Genomic DNA, 16476 nt, shown 5'->3' with positions numbered 1-16476 from the left:
CCCGACCACAAGGGGGGGGGGGCAACGTTCCCCCGACCACCAGCACAAGGGGGGGGGGCAACGTTCCCCCGACCACCAGCACAAGGGGGGGGGCAACGTTCCCCCGACCACCAGCACAAGGGGGGGGGCAACGTTCCCCCGACCACCAGCACAAGGGGGGGGGGCAAAGTTCCCCCGACCACCAGCACAAGGGGGGCAAAGTTCCCCCGACCACCAGCACAAGGGGGGCAAAGTTCCCCCGACCACCAGCACAAGGGGGGCAAAGTTCCCCCGACCACCAGCACAAGGGGGGCAAAGTTCCCCCGACCACCAGCACAAGGGGGGCAAAGTTCCCCGACCACCAGCACAAGGGGGGGGGGGCAACGTTCCCCGACCACCAGCACAAGGGGGGGGGGGCAACGTTCCCCCGACCACCAGCACAAGGGGTGCAAAGTTCCCCCGACCACCAGCACAAGGGGGGCAAAGTTCCCCCGACCACCAGCACAAGGGGGGCAAAGTTCCCCGACCACCAGCACAAGGGGGGCAAAGTTCCCCGACCACCAGCACAAGGGGGGCAAAGTTCCCCGACCACCAGCACAAGGGGGGGGGGGCAACGTTCCCCGACCACCAGCACAAGGGGGGCAAAGTTCCCCCGACCACCAGCACAAGGGGGGCAAAGTTCCCCCGACCACCAGCACAAGGGGGGCAAAGTTCCCCCGACCACCAGCACAAGGGGGGCAAAGTTCCCCGACCACCAGCACAAGGGGGGCAAAGTTCCCCGACCACCAGCACAAGGGGGGCAAAGTTCCCCGACCACCAGCACAAGGGGGGCAAAGTTCCCCGACCACCAGCACAAGGGGGGCAAAGTTCCCCCGACCACCAGCACAAGGGGGGCAAAGTTCCCCCGACCACCAGCACAAGGGGGGCAAAGTTCCCCCGACCACCAGCACAAGGGGGGCAAAGTTCCCCCGACCACCAGCACAAGGGGGGCAAAGTTCCCCCGACCACCAGCACAAGGGGGGGGGCAACGTTCCCCCGACCACCAGCACAAGGGGAGCAAAGTTCCCCCGACCACCAGCACAAGGGGGGGGGGCAACGTTCCCCCGACCACCAGCACAACTTATAATCTTGTGTTAATAAAAACGAATGTATTAAAACTCACAGCCAGTCCAAGATATATATCCTTGGCAGAGCACTGACTGGCTATGCAAAAGCTCGGACGAGTCGTGGCTCGTGACATCGCCTGGTGCCGCTACTCCTTTCTGAGCATGCCCCTGCGCTGTTATCCAATGTTCGTCTGCTGGGGCCACTTGGTTCGTGTGGCGGCAGAGAGGGCCCTGCGTGCCATAGGTTTGCCACCACTGTGCTAGGTAATGTAATGGGGATATGTGATGAATTCTGATACCTACTGTACAGCGTCAGCTTAGTTACACTTTCCTTAAAGCGTAAGTCCAGACTAAACTTATCTAAGATTCCATCTGCTCCCAGCCCCATACTAAGCCCCATACTAAGCCCCATACTAAGCCCCATACTAAGCCCCATACTAAGCCCCATACTAAGCCCCATACTAACTACCCTGTAAAGGAAAGAGGTGTAGACTTACCTACTCTAAGGGCGCTCCAGTGTAGTCACATGATCTCCCCAGCATCAGCGAAGGAGAGAGAGCAGCGACAACGACTGCAATGCCTGGAAGGTGACGTCTCCCATAGACTTACTATGGGGCATCCATTGACCGCTGTCCCTCCTCTCCCTTAAAGCTGGCACTGGGAGCCAATCCCATAACTGGACCAGAGCGTCCGAAACGTAGACAAGTATAGACATCTTTCCTTTACAGGGTAGTTAGTATAGGGCTTAGAAAGGGGATGGGAGCAGACGTAAGCGTAGATTCTTTTAGACCGGACTTCCACTTTAACCACCTCCCATCCAGCCGTTGTATATAAACGGCCAGACAGTGGCACTGCAGGGTCGGGTGGTCGTTTATAAATGGCCTCCCTGGCCCCTGCCTGTGTGCGCTCCCTGGGAGCGCGCAGCACCGCGATCCGGGGCCCGCTGTGTCCTCCGGATACAGTGGAACACCGATCGTCGGACTGGACCTCTGTGTGAGGTCCCGATCATGTGATCACCGATTGGCTAATCAGTGATCACATGCAGAGTAGTAAGCAAGATGTCACTTGTGACATCATTGCTTACTACTTGTGAAATCTGTGAATGATCACAGAGGTCACATGGTACAGGGCTATTCACGGCAGCCTTGTACCATGTGACAAGCTGTGACCAATCACAGCTCACTCAGTAGTTCTCAATGGCTGCAAGAATGCAGCTAGAGGGAAGGAGAAATTATTGCTTTTACAGCCTTTATGGGTGTAAAAGCAATCAGTGTAAATAAAAAAAAAAAATCATCACCCCCAAGTAGTAGTGTCACCATGGTGATACTGTACTGCTAGGGTGACAGTATGTAAAAAAATAAATAAAAAAATATAAAAAAAAAATTAAAAAAAGTAAAAGAAAATATGTTTAAAAATTATAATTTTTGGTTATAAACGAATTTGGTTTTTTTTTTTTTTTACTAAAAATATAACGGAATAAATTTTGGATTTATGATGAAATATTATTTATTTGCAAAATTTTATAAGAAAAACACTTTTTTTCAAAATATTTGGACTTTTTAATTTATATAGCAAAAAAATAAAAATCCCAGTGGTGAATAAATACCACCAAAATAAAGCTTTATCTGTCTAAAAAAATATTCATATGGGTACAGTGTCGCATGACTGCGCAATTGTCAAAGTGTGATAGTGCTGAAAGCTGAAAATTGGCCTGGACAGGAAGGGGGTGAAAGTGTCCGGACTGGAAGTGGTTAAAGAGTACACAAGTCTCAAGTATTTCCAATGCTTTGTAAACTATTTCCAAATGTTTTCTGTTTTTGTTGTTTTTGCATGAGTATTCACAAAACGCATTTTCCTAACACGAGTACATTTTTCATTTTCTAATATCTGCCAAACCAAGAATTTCCCTACTAATTTTCTGCTGCCCATTCATCAAATTACAAACGATGTATACGGGAGTGTTGATCTCCTGGGTCGCACAAAGTTTAGCAGCTATGCGATCAGACAGACTACCCAAGCAATCCATTCCAATTGTATCCAATAAGGTTGGCCCCAGAAGCACACGTTCAGTAAGTTTTCCTACGAAAGAAGAAAATCAGACTGAATACTACGAGACATGAAGCGGCTTCCTCAGGAAATGTGCGATTTCTAGACAAATGCGCTTTACTCCAGGAATGCAATTATTTTTAGTAAAGCAAAGCTTGCAACAAAGCAACTTTTTCAAAACAATCCTTTTTTTTTGACCCATGTTTTAATGTGTTTTTTCCCCATATTAAAGACCCGCTTCAGGTCAAAAAAAAAAAAAAAGCAAAAGTAAGGATTCTTGGATTTGTCCCTCCCCTTCCCCCTCATATTGGAAGAGTTAAATGACAGTGAAATTAGAGAGTAGACACAGAAGGTGTAGCACATAATTCCTCATCAGTGTGAAGTCTGTTCTCCTAGTTGCTCCAGCTAGTGGTCAGTTACATGCTGATGTCATCAAGTACAATGCAGGACCAATAGTCCTGCATTGCACCTGTAGACAGAAAGGGAGCACCCATACCCAGGGGCATTGGACAAAAGAGGACAGTGCCAGAGCAGAGCCTAAGGTAATTACAGTTTGTTCTTCTACCCCTCAATTTAAATTGTATGTTACCCTAAATATTTTTTCTATGAATACGTTCACTTGTGTATTTTATAAATCCTTGTCCCTATATAAATCATTTTTATGTACTTCTTCCATCTGAAGTACCTGGTTGATCTTGCCAGTCAACTTTCTTCCTTGTTCTACAATGACCACACAAAGCACAAAAATGGATCTGTGTTAGCGTGGTCAGTATTCAATCTTGGGCTGGCCAATCAGAGGTACAGGTCACTGTACAGACACACAGCATGCCTGTAACTGGGTTTGTGCAGCCACCACATCACCCTGACCAATCACAGCATGCCTCTGGCACATTCACACCCTCCCAAACCCAGACTGCCCCTGGCACACACCCCCTGCCGATCCACGCCTGCCCCTGGCACCCCCCTCCCCCCCGATCCCAGCCTGCCCCTGGCACACACCCCCCGCTGATCCCAGCCTGCTCCTGGCACACACACCCCTGCCGATCCCAGCCTGCCCCTGGCACACACCCCCCGCCGATCCCAGCCTGCTCCTGGCACACCCCCCCCCCCGATCCCAGCCTGCCCCTGGCACACAAACCCCCTGCCGATCCCAGCCTGCCCCTGGCACACACACACCCTGCCGATTCCAGCCTGCTCCTGGCACACACACCCCCCTGCCAATTTCAGACTGCCCACAGTTGGAAGAAGGGGAGGATCAGAAAAGACAGGCACAAACAGCCTTTTTACACAATGTGGAAGATTAACACCTTAGGTTCCACAGTGAGTATAACAAGCACGCTTTACTGCATCTACAGACTGATTGTACTGTTGTAGGTTAAGTTACACTTTACTGCAGAGAATGTAGACCCGCTGCCCCCAGGGGAATCCAGACCCGCTGCCCCCGGGGGAATCCAGACCCGCTGCCCCCGGGGGAATCCAGACCCGCTGCCCCCGGGGGAATCCAGACCCGCTGCCCCCGGGGGAATCCAGACCCGCTGCCCCCGGGGGAATCCAGACCCGCTGCCCCCGGGGGAATCCAGACCCGCTGCCCCCGGGGGAATCCAGACCCGCTGCCCCCGGGGGAATCCAGACCCGCTGCCCCCGGGGGAATCCAGACCCGCTGCCCCCGGGGCCGGGGGGAATCCTTGCCCGCGGGGCCGAGGGGAATCCTGACCCGCTGCCCGCGGGGCCTACTAGAGGAATCCTGACCCCTGCCCGCGGGGCCTACTAGAGGAATCCTGACCCCTGCCCGCGGGGCCTACTAGAGGAATCCTGACCCCTGCCCGCGGGGCCTACTAGAGGAATCCTGACCCCTGCCCGCGGGGCCTACTAGAGGAATCCTGACCCCTGCCCGCGGGGCCTACTAGAGGAATCCTGACCCCTGCCCGCGGGGCCTACTAGAGGAATCCTGACCCCTGCCCGCGGCGCCTAGCTGAATCCTACCACTGCCTATGGGGCCCATCCACACCTATACAATGCACCTCTGTGCTACTTGGAAAAAGGTGCAGGTGTTTCTTTTGGTGCAACATTGTGGCATTTCTGGCCACACAGTTTTCAATGGGATTGAATGAGAAATGTATTAAAAAAACTGCACAAACACCAAATCAAAAATGCATACAAAAGCCACACAAAACATACATGAAAATGCAGAAGCACAAGTGTGAACCTAGCCTGAGTCATTAAGTCAATGCCAGAAGGCGTGATCCCACCATGTAAAGCAGTTTCACCCTCCACTCAACAACTGACCTCAGGCAGTTTCTCCCACTTTCAGTCCTTTTCTTCTCAATCTCTCTCGGGAACAGAGAATAAACAAAGTCAGACTATCATCACTGTGGAATCTCAGTGAAACCGCACATAATTATGATGTCAGACAGAACAGACAATCCCCCCGAGCCTCTGTGTATCCTACAGTACATCACTACGGGGGGGGGTTCAAGCACAGAGAGACACTCCAGAAAACAAATGAAAAGGGTTTATATACACTTTTATATAAACCATTTCAGCATTTTTATTTTTTTTACCGATTATAAAAGATTTCACATGAAAAGTTACAAAACAATTCTGAGTGTGGAAAAAAAGTAAAGCTTTCTTGCCAAGAATTAATAAACAAAAAAAAAAATGACAGCCTAGCAAACATTTTAAGATTGTGGGTAGCCTGCCATAAGCAGCTTGAATTTAGTTAGGCCCAGTCGGTACCTCTCAGCTGAACAAAAGGACGATTTTGCAATCGACTTGTCGAAGGAGCTAGGTGGAGAATTGTCGGCAATGTTCAGGTATTCTGACAGCTGCAGGTGCTTGCTGTCAGAGCGCAACAGCTGGCAGGAGAGATTCCTTCTTCATCCACGCTGCTTAGTGTAGATTGGGGAATCGATCAATTTCACTCATTCAGCTCATGAACTGAATGAAAGAAATCTAGGCATGTATGCCTAGCCTACAGGAATCCTCCCAGCTGAGACATTGGGGGAGATTCACTTACACTGGAGCACTCAGAATCTGGTGCAGCTGTACATAGTAACCAATCAGCTTCTAACTTCAGCTCAGTCAATTAACCTGATTATGTCCATATTTCTGTGCTCAAAACGGTACATTTTTTTGCATGGAAATATGTATTTTTTTATTGTAGGCTGTAATTTTTAGGAATAACTCACTGAAATCTGTCCGAACAAGAGTCTAGTAAACATCCCGGGTATGTTAAAATTTGAAACACGAAATCATACATTATAATTTAATAATCAAAAAATATAATAATAAATTTAATTCAATAATGTAATCAAACCAAAAACACTGAAATTTGAAATAGAGCGCCAAGTTCGCACATCGCTGAGCAAAGTCGCAGAATCGTTTTCAGTGTCTGATGAGGAATTTCCCCCACGAATCATTATCACTCAATTCTGCAAGTGGTTCTGATTTACTATCGCTGTTCTCTAGCCGGTCTAAAACCGCTTTTGACCTAAAGGGACGCTTTTTGGACGCCATGGACGTTTCTCAGTTTCCAGGCAGAAAGAACAGTCAAAATGCAGGCAGGGCGCCGGACAAAGCACTCGGGACAAAATGTATGTGAAATGGTTTGATACAGGAATGTTATACTATGTGATTTTAGTGAATGTCACTTTTAAAATTTTAAAAATTTCCCACCAGTTCCGTCCCCCGTACGTCCCAGGAAACGGAACCCGGAAGACAGATGCCAGCATCGGCCGGAGGACATTTCCGGGGACACTGCAGGGGGGACATCGCGGGAGCGCAGGACAAGGTAAGTGAAGAAGAGATCCCGGAGCAACGCTGCAGTGTATTCCCGAGTGTAGCTCGGGGTTACCGCTTGTGGTGCTGAAACTTTACCCCGAGCTACACTCAGGAATACCGCCAGGGGGGTTAAGCTTTGACAATAAGCCCCGGTTCACATCAAGCCCGACTTGAACGATTTCAAAGTCGGGGGACCCTCCGATTTCAGGTGTGATTTGCAAGATATCTAATACAGATGTCTATGCAAATCGCACCAAAAGTAGTGCTTGTACTACTTCTGAAATCGGTGCGGCTCCGACCAAGTCAGAACCGCACCGATATGATCGCCCCAATTGCGGACAATAGGGTGTGAACCAGGGCTTAAACCTGGAAGCTGATTGATTACTATGCAGCTGCACAAGATTCTGTGTGCATATTTAGTTATTAATTTCAGGTACTTATATAGCGCCATCAATTTACGCAGCGATTTACATATATATTGTATATTCACATCAGTCCCTAACCCTCAAGGGGCGTACAATCTAAGGCAGTGGTTCTTAACCTTGTTGGAGGTACTGAACCCCACCAGTTTCATATGCGCATTCACCGAACCCTTCTTAATTGGAAAAATAAAATATGATTTTTAAAATTCAAAACATAGGTATATATTTATACATAGGTGCACAAAATGAACAAAACCGTTAAGAACAAAGAACAAAACCATTAACCTCCCTGGCGGTATTCCCGAGTGTAGCTCGGGGTAACATTTCAGTACCAAGAGCGGTAACCCCGAGCTACACTCGGGCTTACCATGCAGCACTGCTCAGGCATGTGTTCTTCACTAACCTTACCCTGCGCTCCCGCGATGTGTCCCCTGCAGCGTCCCCGGCCATCTCCTCCGGCCGATGCCGGCATCCGGCTTCTGTGTCCTGTCCCTGTGACGTCGGGACGTACGGGCGCCGGCGGCGGGAAATTTAAAAATTTTAAAAAATAACATTTTTTTTTTTTTACATTTTACATAGTAAAACATTGCTGTCTCAACCAATTTCACATACATTTTGTCCCTAGTGCTTTGTCCGGCGCCCTGCCTGCATTTTGTCTGTTCTTTCTGCCTGGAAACTGAGAAACGTCCATGGAATCCAAAAAGTGTCCCTTTAGGTCAAAAGCGGTTTTAGACCGGCTAGAGAACAGCGATAGTAAATCAGAACCACTTGCAGAATTGAGTGATAATGATTTGTGGGGGAAATTCCTCATCAGACACTGAAAACGATTTTGCGACTGAGCTCAGCGATGTGCGAACTTGGCGCTATATTTCAAATTTCAGTGTTTTTGGTTTGATTATATTATTGAATTAAATTTTTTATTATTATATTATTTTTATGATTTATTAAATTATAATTTATGATTTTGTGTTTCAAATTTTATCATACCCGGGATGTTTACTAGACTCTTGTTCGGACAGATTTCAGTGAGTTTTTCCTAAAATTTACAGGCCTACAATTAAAAAAAATACATATTTCCATGCAAAAAAATGGTACCGCTTTCAGCACCAAAAATCTGAAATAATCATACCGCCAGGGAGGTTAAAACATGATTTTCACACAAAAACAAAAACATAATAATGAATATTTACTGCACGAATCATATGAGTCGGGTGTGGGTCTTCACCTCTGCCGAACCCGCGAAACTGACTCACTGAACCCCTAGGGTTCGATCGAACCCAGGTTAAGAACCACTGTTTTATAGTAATTCATCCCCCATATAGTAATTCATCCCCCATATAGTAATTCATCCCCCATATAGTAATTCATCCCCCATATAGTAATTCATCCCCCATATAGTAATTCATCCCCCATAGTAATTCACCCCCCATATAGTAATTCATCCCCCATAGTAATTCATCCCCCATAGTAATACATCCCCCATATAGTAATTCATCCCCCATATAGTAATTCATCCCCCATATAGTAATTCATCCCCCATATAGTAATTCATCCCCCCTATAGTAATTCATCCCCCCTATAGTAATTCATCCCCCATATTAATTCATCCCTTATATAGTAGTAGTAAGTAAGTAGCAAGTAGTAAGCCAAGTCCCCCCGTGTCAATTCACTTACCTTTGCTCCGCGCGTTCCTCTCGCCGTATTCCCGCGCCGTTCCGGTCTTCAGGGCGGACTGTGAGAGGAGCCTAGCTCCTCTCACGTTCGTCACGCTGCCCCGCCTACACACATCCTGACAGCCAATCACTGGCTATCAGGATGTGAGTGGCAGCGAGACTGGCCAATCATTGCATTTGAGCGCGCTGCCCTGGCTGTTTTTTTTTTTTGGATCACGCTGCAGAGTCCCTGCCGCCCGAGAGGAGGGAGGGGAGCAGGCGCCCGGCACACAAGAGCCGCATTAAAGCGTGTAAAGAGCCGCATGTGGCTTGCGAGCCGCGGCTTGCCGACCACTGGGCTAAGCGATGTTGCATGACCACCTGCAGCCAATGATGGACAAGCGGGGCATGTCATCACGAATCATATGAGTCGGGTGTGGGTCTTCACCTCCGCCGAACCCGCGAGACTGACTCACCGAACCCCTGGGGTTCGATCGAACCCAGGTTAGGAACCACTGATCTAAGGTCCCTAACTCACATTCATACATACACATATTAGGGCCAATTTAGACAGGAGCCAATTCACCTACCAACATGTCTTTGTAGTGTTAGAGGAAACCGGAGCACCCGGAGGAAACCCACGCAGGCACAGGGAGAACATGCAAGCTCCAGGCAGGTGTTGCCGTGGTTGGGATTCGAACCAACGACCCTAGTACTGCCAGGTGGAAGTGCTAACCATTTAGCCACTGTGCTGCCCATGTTTTAGTAAATCTCCCCCACTGTATTCTGACAGCAAGACCTCTTTTGCTATCAGAATACACTGATCAGCGGCCGCAGCCGCTGATCAAGAAACGTTTTCCATCATTCCCGATCGACTTCTGTCAAACAGGGGTGGCCAACAATGGATTAAAATTCAGCTGCTCCCTTAAAGTGGAGCTACACTACACATCTTGAGTAAGGGCAGATGATTCATGTAGCAATTACTTCCTGGAATTCATTTGCCCTTACCTCAGGCATGCAGGCAGGAGGGTGTGCTTAAAGGGGAACTGCACACAAAAGGGGATGTTCCACCTTAAAGCCTCCTCCCCCTCTTTCACAATTGTGAATTAATAAATTACAAGTCCCGTTCGCCACCACGGCAGACAGACTTGCACTTCTCAATGGACCACGAGCGTGCCGATCAGTGCCCTCGTAGCCCATTGACACCTCCTGCAGCTGAAATCCCATACGGAGGTACGGGCAGAGAGCTGTAGGAGCCCGACATTGCACCCATGATCGCTGGTGCAATGCTTTGCAGGCCATCCTGTAAATAAATGCACATTTTTTTACCTGTAAAACATGAGCATTTATTATGTTTTTAACAAATGGTGAACCTGGCCTTTAAGGGAGGGGAAGGCAGTAAAAACAGGTCAACTGAATGCTTTTACTGCCCCCCAACCACAAGCGTAAACTTTAACAAAACGCTGCCTAAGCAGGTAAGGGGCACCTGTAGATAGAAGCAAACTGTGCGGCTTTGACCAAAGTTAACATGGTATTAAACTCAAAAGCAGCTGTAGTGGCAGCCTTCATTTTCTTTAGGCTTTCTTCTATTTTCATCTGTGATCCAGCCAGTAAGTCTGCTTTTTAAAAACAAGCTCTCTTCCAGATGTATCAGTTAGAGGGTGGACACAAACTATTTACCACTGACAGGGGTGCTTACAATAATCAGCTTTTATTTATTCATGTAACACCTTTACCCGAAAAGGAAAAAAAAAACTGTTTCCTGTAACTGACTATAAAGTGTGAGCTGGAGTTTGGCTTCAATGTGTTAGTGTATTTAAATCTGCTAGTCCATCTAACACTCCCCGCCCCCAAGACTAACAATGCTATTGTCCAAAGGGTGCCCCCCTGTGCTCCTTCATCCTGAGTGGGAGCGCTCTAATACAGGAGGTGTGTTACTGGCCAGATCACCAGGTGAAAACAGAGGGGAGAAAAAAAGCTTAAAACTAATGCAACCACCACCAGTAAGAGCTGTGAAAATGTGGAATAGACTCCCTCAAGAGTTGGTTCTGGCCAGCTCAGTGGATTTAAAGAAGTGTAGTGGTTCCTCCTGCGCTAGAGGAATGAACTGAGCCCTAACAAAGCTGCTAGCACCCGACCCTTCACCCAAAAGGATAAATACCATAAATAATAAAAACTTTGGTGCAGCGCCAAAAAAATAAATAACTAAACATTAAATAAATACAGATACTAATATATATATATATCGTATTTTTCGCTCCATAAGACGCACCTAGGTTTTAGAGGCAGAAAACAGGAAAAAAAAATTCTGAACTAATGGACTGCAGACACAGCACAGGAGATGACCAGAGACTGCGGACACAGTACAGGAGATGACCAGAGACTGCGGACATAGTACAGGAGATGACCAGAGACTGCGGACATAGTACAGGAGATGACCAGAGACTGCGGACACAGTACAGGAGATGACCAGAGACTGCGGACACAGTACAGGAGATGACCAGAGACTGCGGACACAGTACAGGAGATGACCAGAGACTGCGGACACAGTACAGGAGATGACCAGAGACCGCGGACACAGCACAGGAGATGACCAGAGACTGCGGACACAGCACAGGAGATGACCAGAGACTGCGGACACAGTACAGGAGATGACCAGAGACTGCGGACATAGTACAGGAGATGACCAGAGACTGCGGACACAGCACAGGAGATGACCAGAGACTGCGGACACAGCACAGGAAATGACCAGAGACTGCGGACACAGCACAGGAGATGACCAGAGACTGCGGACACAGTACAGGAGATGACCAGAGACTGCGGACACAGTACAGGAGATGACCAGAGACTGCGGACACAGTACAGGAGATGACCAGAGACTGCGGACACAGTACAGGAGATGACCAGAGACTGCGGACATAGTACAGGAGATGACCAGAGACTGCGGACATAGTACAGGAGATGACCAGAGACTGCGGACACAGCACAGGAGATGACCAGAGACTGCGGACACAGCACAGGAGATGACCAGAGACTGCGGACACAGTACAGGAGATGACCAGAGACTGCGGACACAGTACAGGAGATGACCAGAGACTGCGGACACAGTACAGGAGATGACCAGAGACTGCGGACATAGTACAGGAGATGACCAGAGACTGCGGACACAGTACAGGAGATGACCAGAGACTGCGGACACAGTACAGGAGGTGACCAGAGACTGCGGACACAGTACAGGGATGACCAGAGACTGCGGACACAGTACAGGAGATGACCAGAGACTGCGGAAAGTACAGGAGATGACCAGAGACTGCGGACACAGCACAGGAGATGACCAGAGACTGCGGAAAGTACAGGAGATGACTGCTGACCTTTGGGGAGGGAGGGGGAGCGGGTACCTGAATATGACAGGTACCCGCTCTTACTTCCGCGGAGTTGTTCTTTGATCTTACCTGTTCCTCTATCCAGCGGCGCGCTGTCTACCCGGCTTCTGTAGTGTGCGTGACAGCCGGATGAGTGAAAAGCGCTGCGCTTTGTGATTGGTCCGGCGGCTTCTGGGATCTGTCAGGTGTCCCAGGTACTGCCTTACCATTCACAAAGAGCATCGCTTCGTGCGCATGCGCACTTGGCACCCGGCTGTTACACACACTACAGAAGCCGGGAAGACAGTGCGCCGCTGGATAGAGGAACAGGTAAGGACCCACTGCAGAGCTGAGCGGCCGGCCCGGTATTCTGACACGGCGGCGGTGGAAATACCGGACCGGCCGCTCCATATGACGCACTGACATTTTCCCCCCTTTTTTGGGGGAAAAAAGTGCGTCTTATGGAGCGAAAAATACGATATATATATATAGATAGACAGACAGACAGACATGTATTTATTTATTGTTTAGTTATTTAGTTTTTTAGCGCTGCACCAATTTTTTTTTATTATTTACAGCTCAGTGGATTGCTGTAGGAAAGTCCTGGATTCTTTCTTGGATACACAGAATATAACTGGATATAACATTTATAGGTAAAGTTGATCCAGGGAATATCCGATTGTCTCTCGGGGGATCAGGAAGGAGTTTTTTCCCAGCAGGAGCAAATTGGCTCGTGCTTTGCTGGGATTTTTTGCCTTCCTCTGGATCAACTGTGGGTGTAAGATTCTAACTTTTTTTTTTTTTTTTATGGTTGAACTGGATGGACTTTTGTCTTTTTTCAGCCAGACTAACTATGTAACATCTAATGATTGGTAGGATGCAATATATTACATTTTTGGTTTTAATACCACTTTAAAAGTGGAATTCCAGCTCCCCCCCCAACTGGAATTTAAACCCTTTACGTGTGCAAAAACGTGACCCAGCGGTGTCTGTGGTCTGCCAATGCCTAATGTGCCTAAGATCAGCTCTGCCAGATGAGGACTAATACACGATGGCATTTCGAGTTTTCACTGCTAATGCATTCTGTTCTATGTGCAGATTAACAATTAGGTTCCGGAGTTCTATTTTAAGTTGCGCATGTTTGCAAAAATCGATTTGCGGTCAGAACAGCCGTGAATTAAAAGGTAACCCTTCCAGAAGCTGGGAGCTCCCCGAACAGGAAACACACATCCGGACCATCAAAAGATTCCTTATCCAGGAGGAAGTAATGGAACCGACAGGGACAGCAACATGCCGTCCAGTGACCACTCCGGAGGATGGCACACCGACATCAGGAACCTCCATACACTGTACTGATCACAGCGCAGATATAATGATCTGGAAACATTTCCATCGCAGCCGTCATATCATTTATTCATAAAGTGCGGCATCCACTCCGAGAAGTAGAATTACAATGCTGCTGCCAAAATGTAGGACGAGGTACTAAGAGTGTTCTCTCTGCTGCACCCCAGACTGCTGGACTGAGCGTGCGCTCCCGGGGTAGGATAGAAAAAACCACCTCCAGAACGAGAACGCCCCGAGTATTTACAGTGAGAGCCAGAAACCTGGATCAGCTCTGCAACGTCACAACTGACGGGAATTAAATGGCTTCATGCTGTCACATTAAAGGGAAACACTGTGGGCGCTGCGGAGGCCTGACAGACGCGGCTGAATCCTAGAAGTCGGGTGGATACCAGGTTCACAATGCAGCAATGCTGGACATACAGCATACAATCTGATTGTACAATCTCCTTTAGATTTACCAAATACTTCATAACACTCCCTGTACATACAACGCCTTCCAAGGAAACCACAAAACCCCCTATACATGCAGTGCCAGTCACAATACCCCCTCTGTACATACAGCACCCCCCGAGGTACCCACAATACCCCCTCTGTACATACAGCACCCCCCGAGGTACCCACAATACCCCCTCTGTACATACAGCACCCCCCGAGGTACCCACAATACCCCCTCTGTACATACAGCACCCCCCGAGGTACCCACAATACTCTCTGTACATACAGCACCCCCCGAGGTACCCACAATACTCTCTGTACATACAGCACCCCCCGAGGTACCCACAATACTCTCTGTACATACAGCACCCCCCGAGGTACCCACAATACTCTCTGTACATACAGCACCCCCCGAGGTACCCACAATACCCCCTCTGTACATACAGCACCCCCGAGGTACCCACAATACCCCCTCTGTACATACAGCACCCCCCGAGGTACCCACAATACCCCCTCTGTACATACAGCACCCCCCGAGGTACCCACAATACTCTCTGTACATACAGCACCCCCCGAGGTACCCATAATACTCTCTGTACATACAGCACCCCCCGAGGTACCCACAATACCCCCTCTGTACATACAGCACCCCCCGAGGTACCCACAATACTCTCTGTACATACAGCACCCCCCGAGGTACCCACAATACCCCCTGTACATACAGCACCCCCTGAGGTACCCACAATACCCCCTCTGTACATACAGCACCCCCCGAGGTACCCACAATATCCTTTTTAAATTCAGCACTACTCAAGGTGCAGCCAGTATCCCCTAATCCCTATACTATCAATACCAGATCCCCTATACCAGGGCTCAACAAACCTAAGTATCAGGTCACCATGGCGACTACAAATTGTGTCCTGGTGCCTGGGTTCACACACTGCCCCCCATTTACAACAGTGCAAACACGCCCCCCCCCCACTGACGGCAGTGCAAACGCCCCACCACTGACCGCAGGGCAAACACGCTCCCCCCTCCCACCCTGGCCACAGTGCAAACACACACCCCCACTGACCACGGTGCAAACACGCCCCCCCACTGACCACGGTGCAAACACGCCCCCCCACTACTGACCACGGTGCAAACAGGCCCCCCCCCACTACTGACCACGGTGCAAACACGCCCCCCCCCCACTACTGACCACGGTGCAAACACGCCCCCCCCACTGACCACGGTGCAAACACGCCCCCCCCACTGACCACGGTGCAAACACGCCCCCCCCCCCCCACTGACCACGGTGCAAACACGCCCCCCCCCCACTGACCACGGTGCAAACACGCTCTCCCCCCCCCCCCCCCCCACTGATCACGGTGCAAACACGCTCCCCCCCACTGACCACGGTGCAAACACGCTCCCCCCCACTGACCACAGTGCAAACACGCTCCCCCCCCCCACTAATCACGGTGCAAACACGCTCCCCCCCACTGACCACGGTGCAAACACGCTCCCCCCCACTGACCACAGTGCAAACACGCTCCCCCCCCCCACTAATCACGGTGCAAACACGCTCCCCCCCCTCCCCATTGACCACGGTGCAAACACGCTCCCCCCCACTGACCACGGTGCAAACACGCCCCCCCACTGACCACGGTGCAAACACGCCCCCCCACTGACCACGGTGCAAACACGCCCCCCCCACTACTGACCACGGTGCAAACACGCCCCCCCCACTACTGACCACGGTGCAAACACGCCCCCCCCCACTACTGACCACGGTGCAAACACGCCCCCCCCCCACTACTGACCACGGTGCAAACACGCCCCCCCCCACTGACCACGGTGCAAACACGCCCCCCCCACTGACCACGGTGCAAACACGCCCCCCCCACTGACCACGGTGCAAACACGCCCCGCCCCGCTACTGACCACGGTGCAAACACGCCCCCCCCCGCTACTGACCACGGTGCAAACACGCCCCCCCCGCTACTGACCACGGTGCAAACACGCCCCCCCGCTACCTATACTACAGACACCACGTCCCCCTATACTACAGACACCCCGTCCCCCTATACTACAGACACCCCGTCCCCCTATACTACAGACACCCCGTCCCCCTATACTACAGACACCCCGTCCCCCTATACTACAGACACCCCGTCCCCCTATACTACAGACACCCCGTCCCCCTATACTACCGACACCCCGTCCCCCTATACTACAGACACCCCGTCCCCCTATACTACCGACACCCCGTCCCCCTATACTACCGACACCCCGTCCCCCTATACTACCGACACCCCGTCCCCCTATACTACAGACACCCCGTCCCCCTATACTACAGACACCCCGT

The 16476-nt window shown here is 50.1% G+C and overlaps 1 protein-coding gene across 2 annotated transcripts in view; it reads right to left on the bottom strand.

Annotated features, from left to right (window-relative positions):
- MPZL1 (myelin protein zero like 1) overlaps positions 1-16476 on the bottom strand; it is a 59605-nt gene that overhangs the window by 42489 nt on the left and 640 nt on the right. The window lies entirely within an intron of this gene.

This window comes from Staurois parvus, unplaced genomic scaffold, assembly GCF_062004578.1.
Source record: "Staurois parvus isolate SC_StPar_1 unplaced genomic scaffold, SC_StPar_1.0 ptg001283l, whole genome shotgun sequence".
In the NCBI taxonomy this organism is placed as follows: Eukaryota; Metazoa; Chordata; class Amphibia; order Anura; family Ranidae; genus Staurois; species Staurois parvus.
This window is presented reverse-complemented; position numbering and strand designations above follow the sequence as displayed.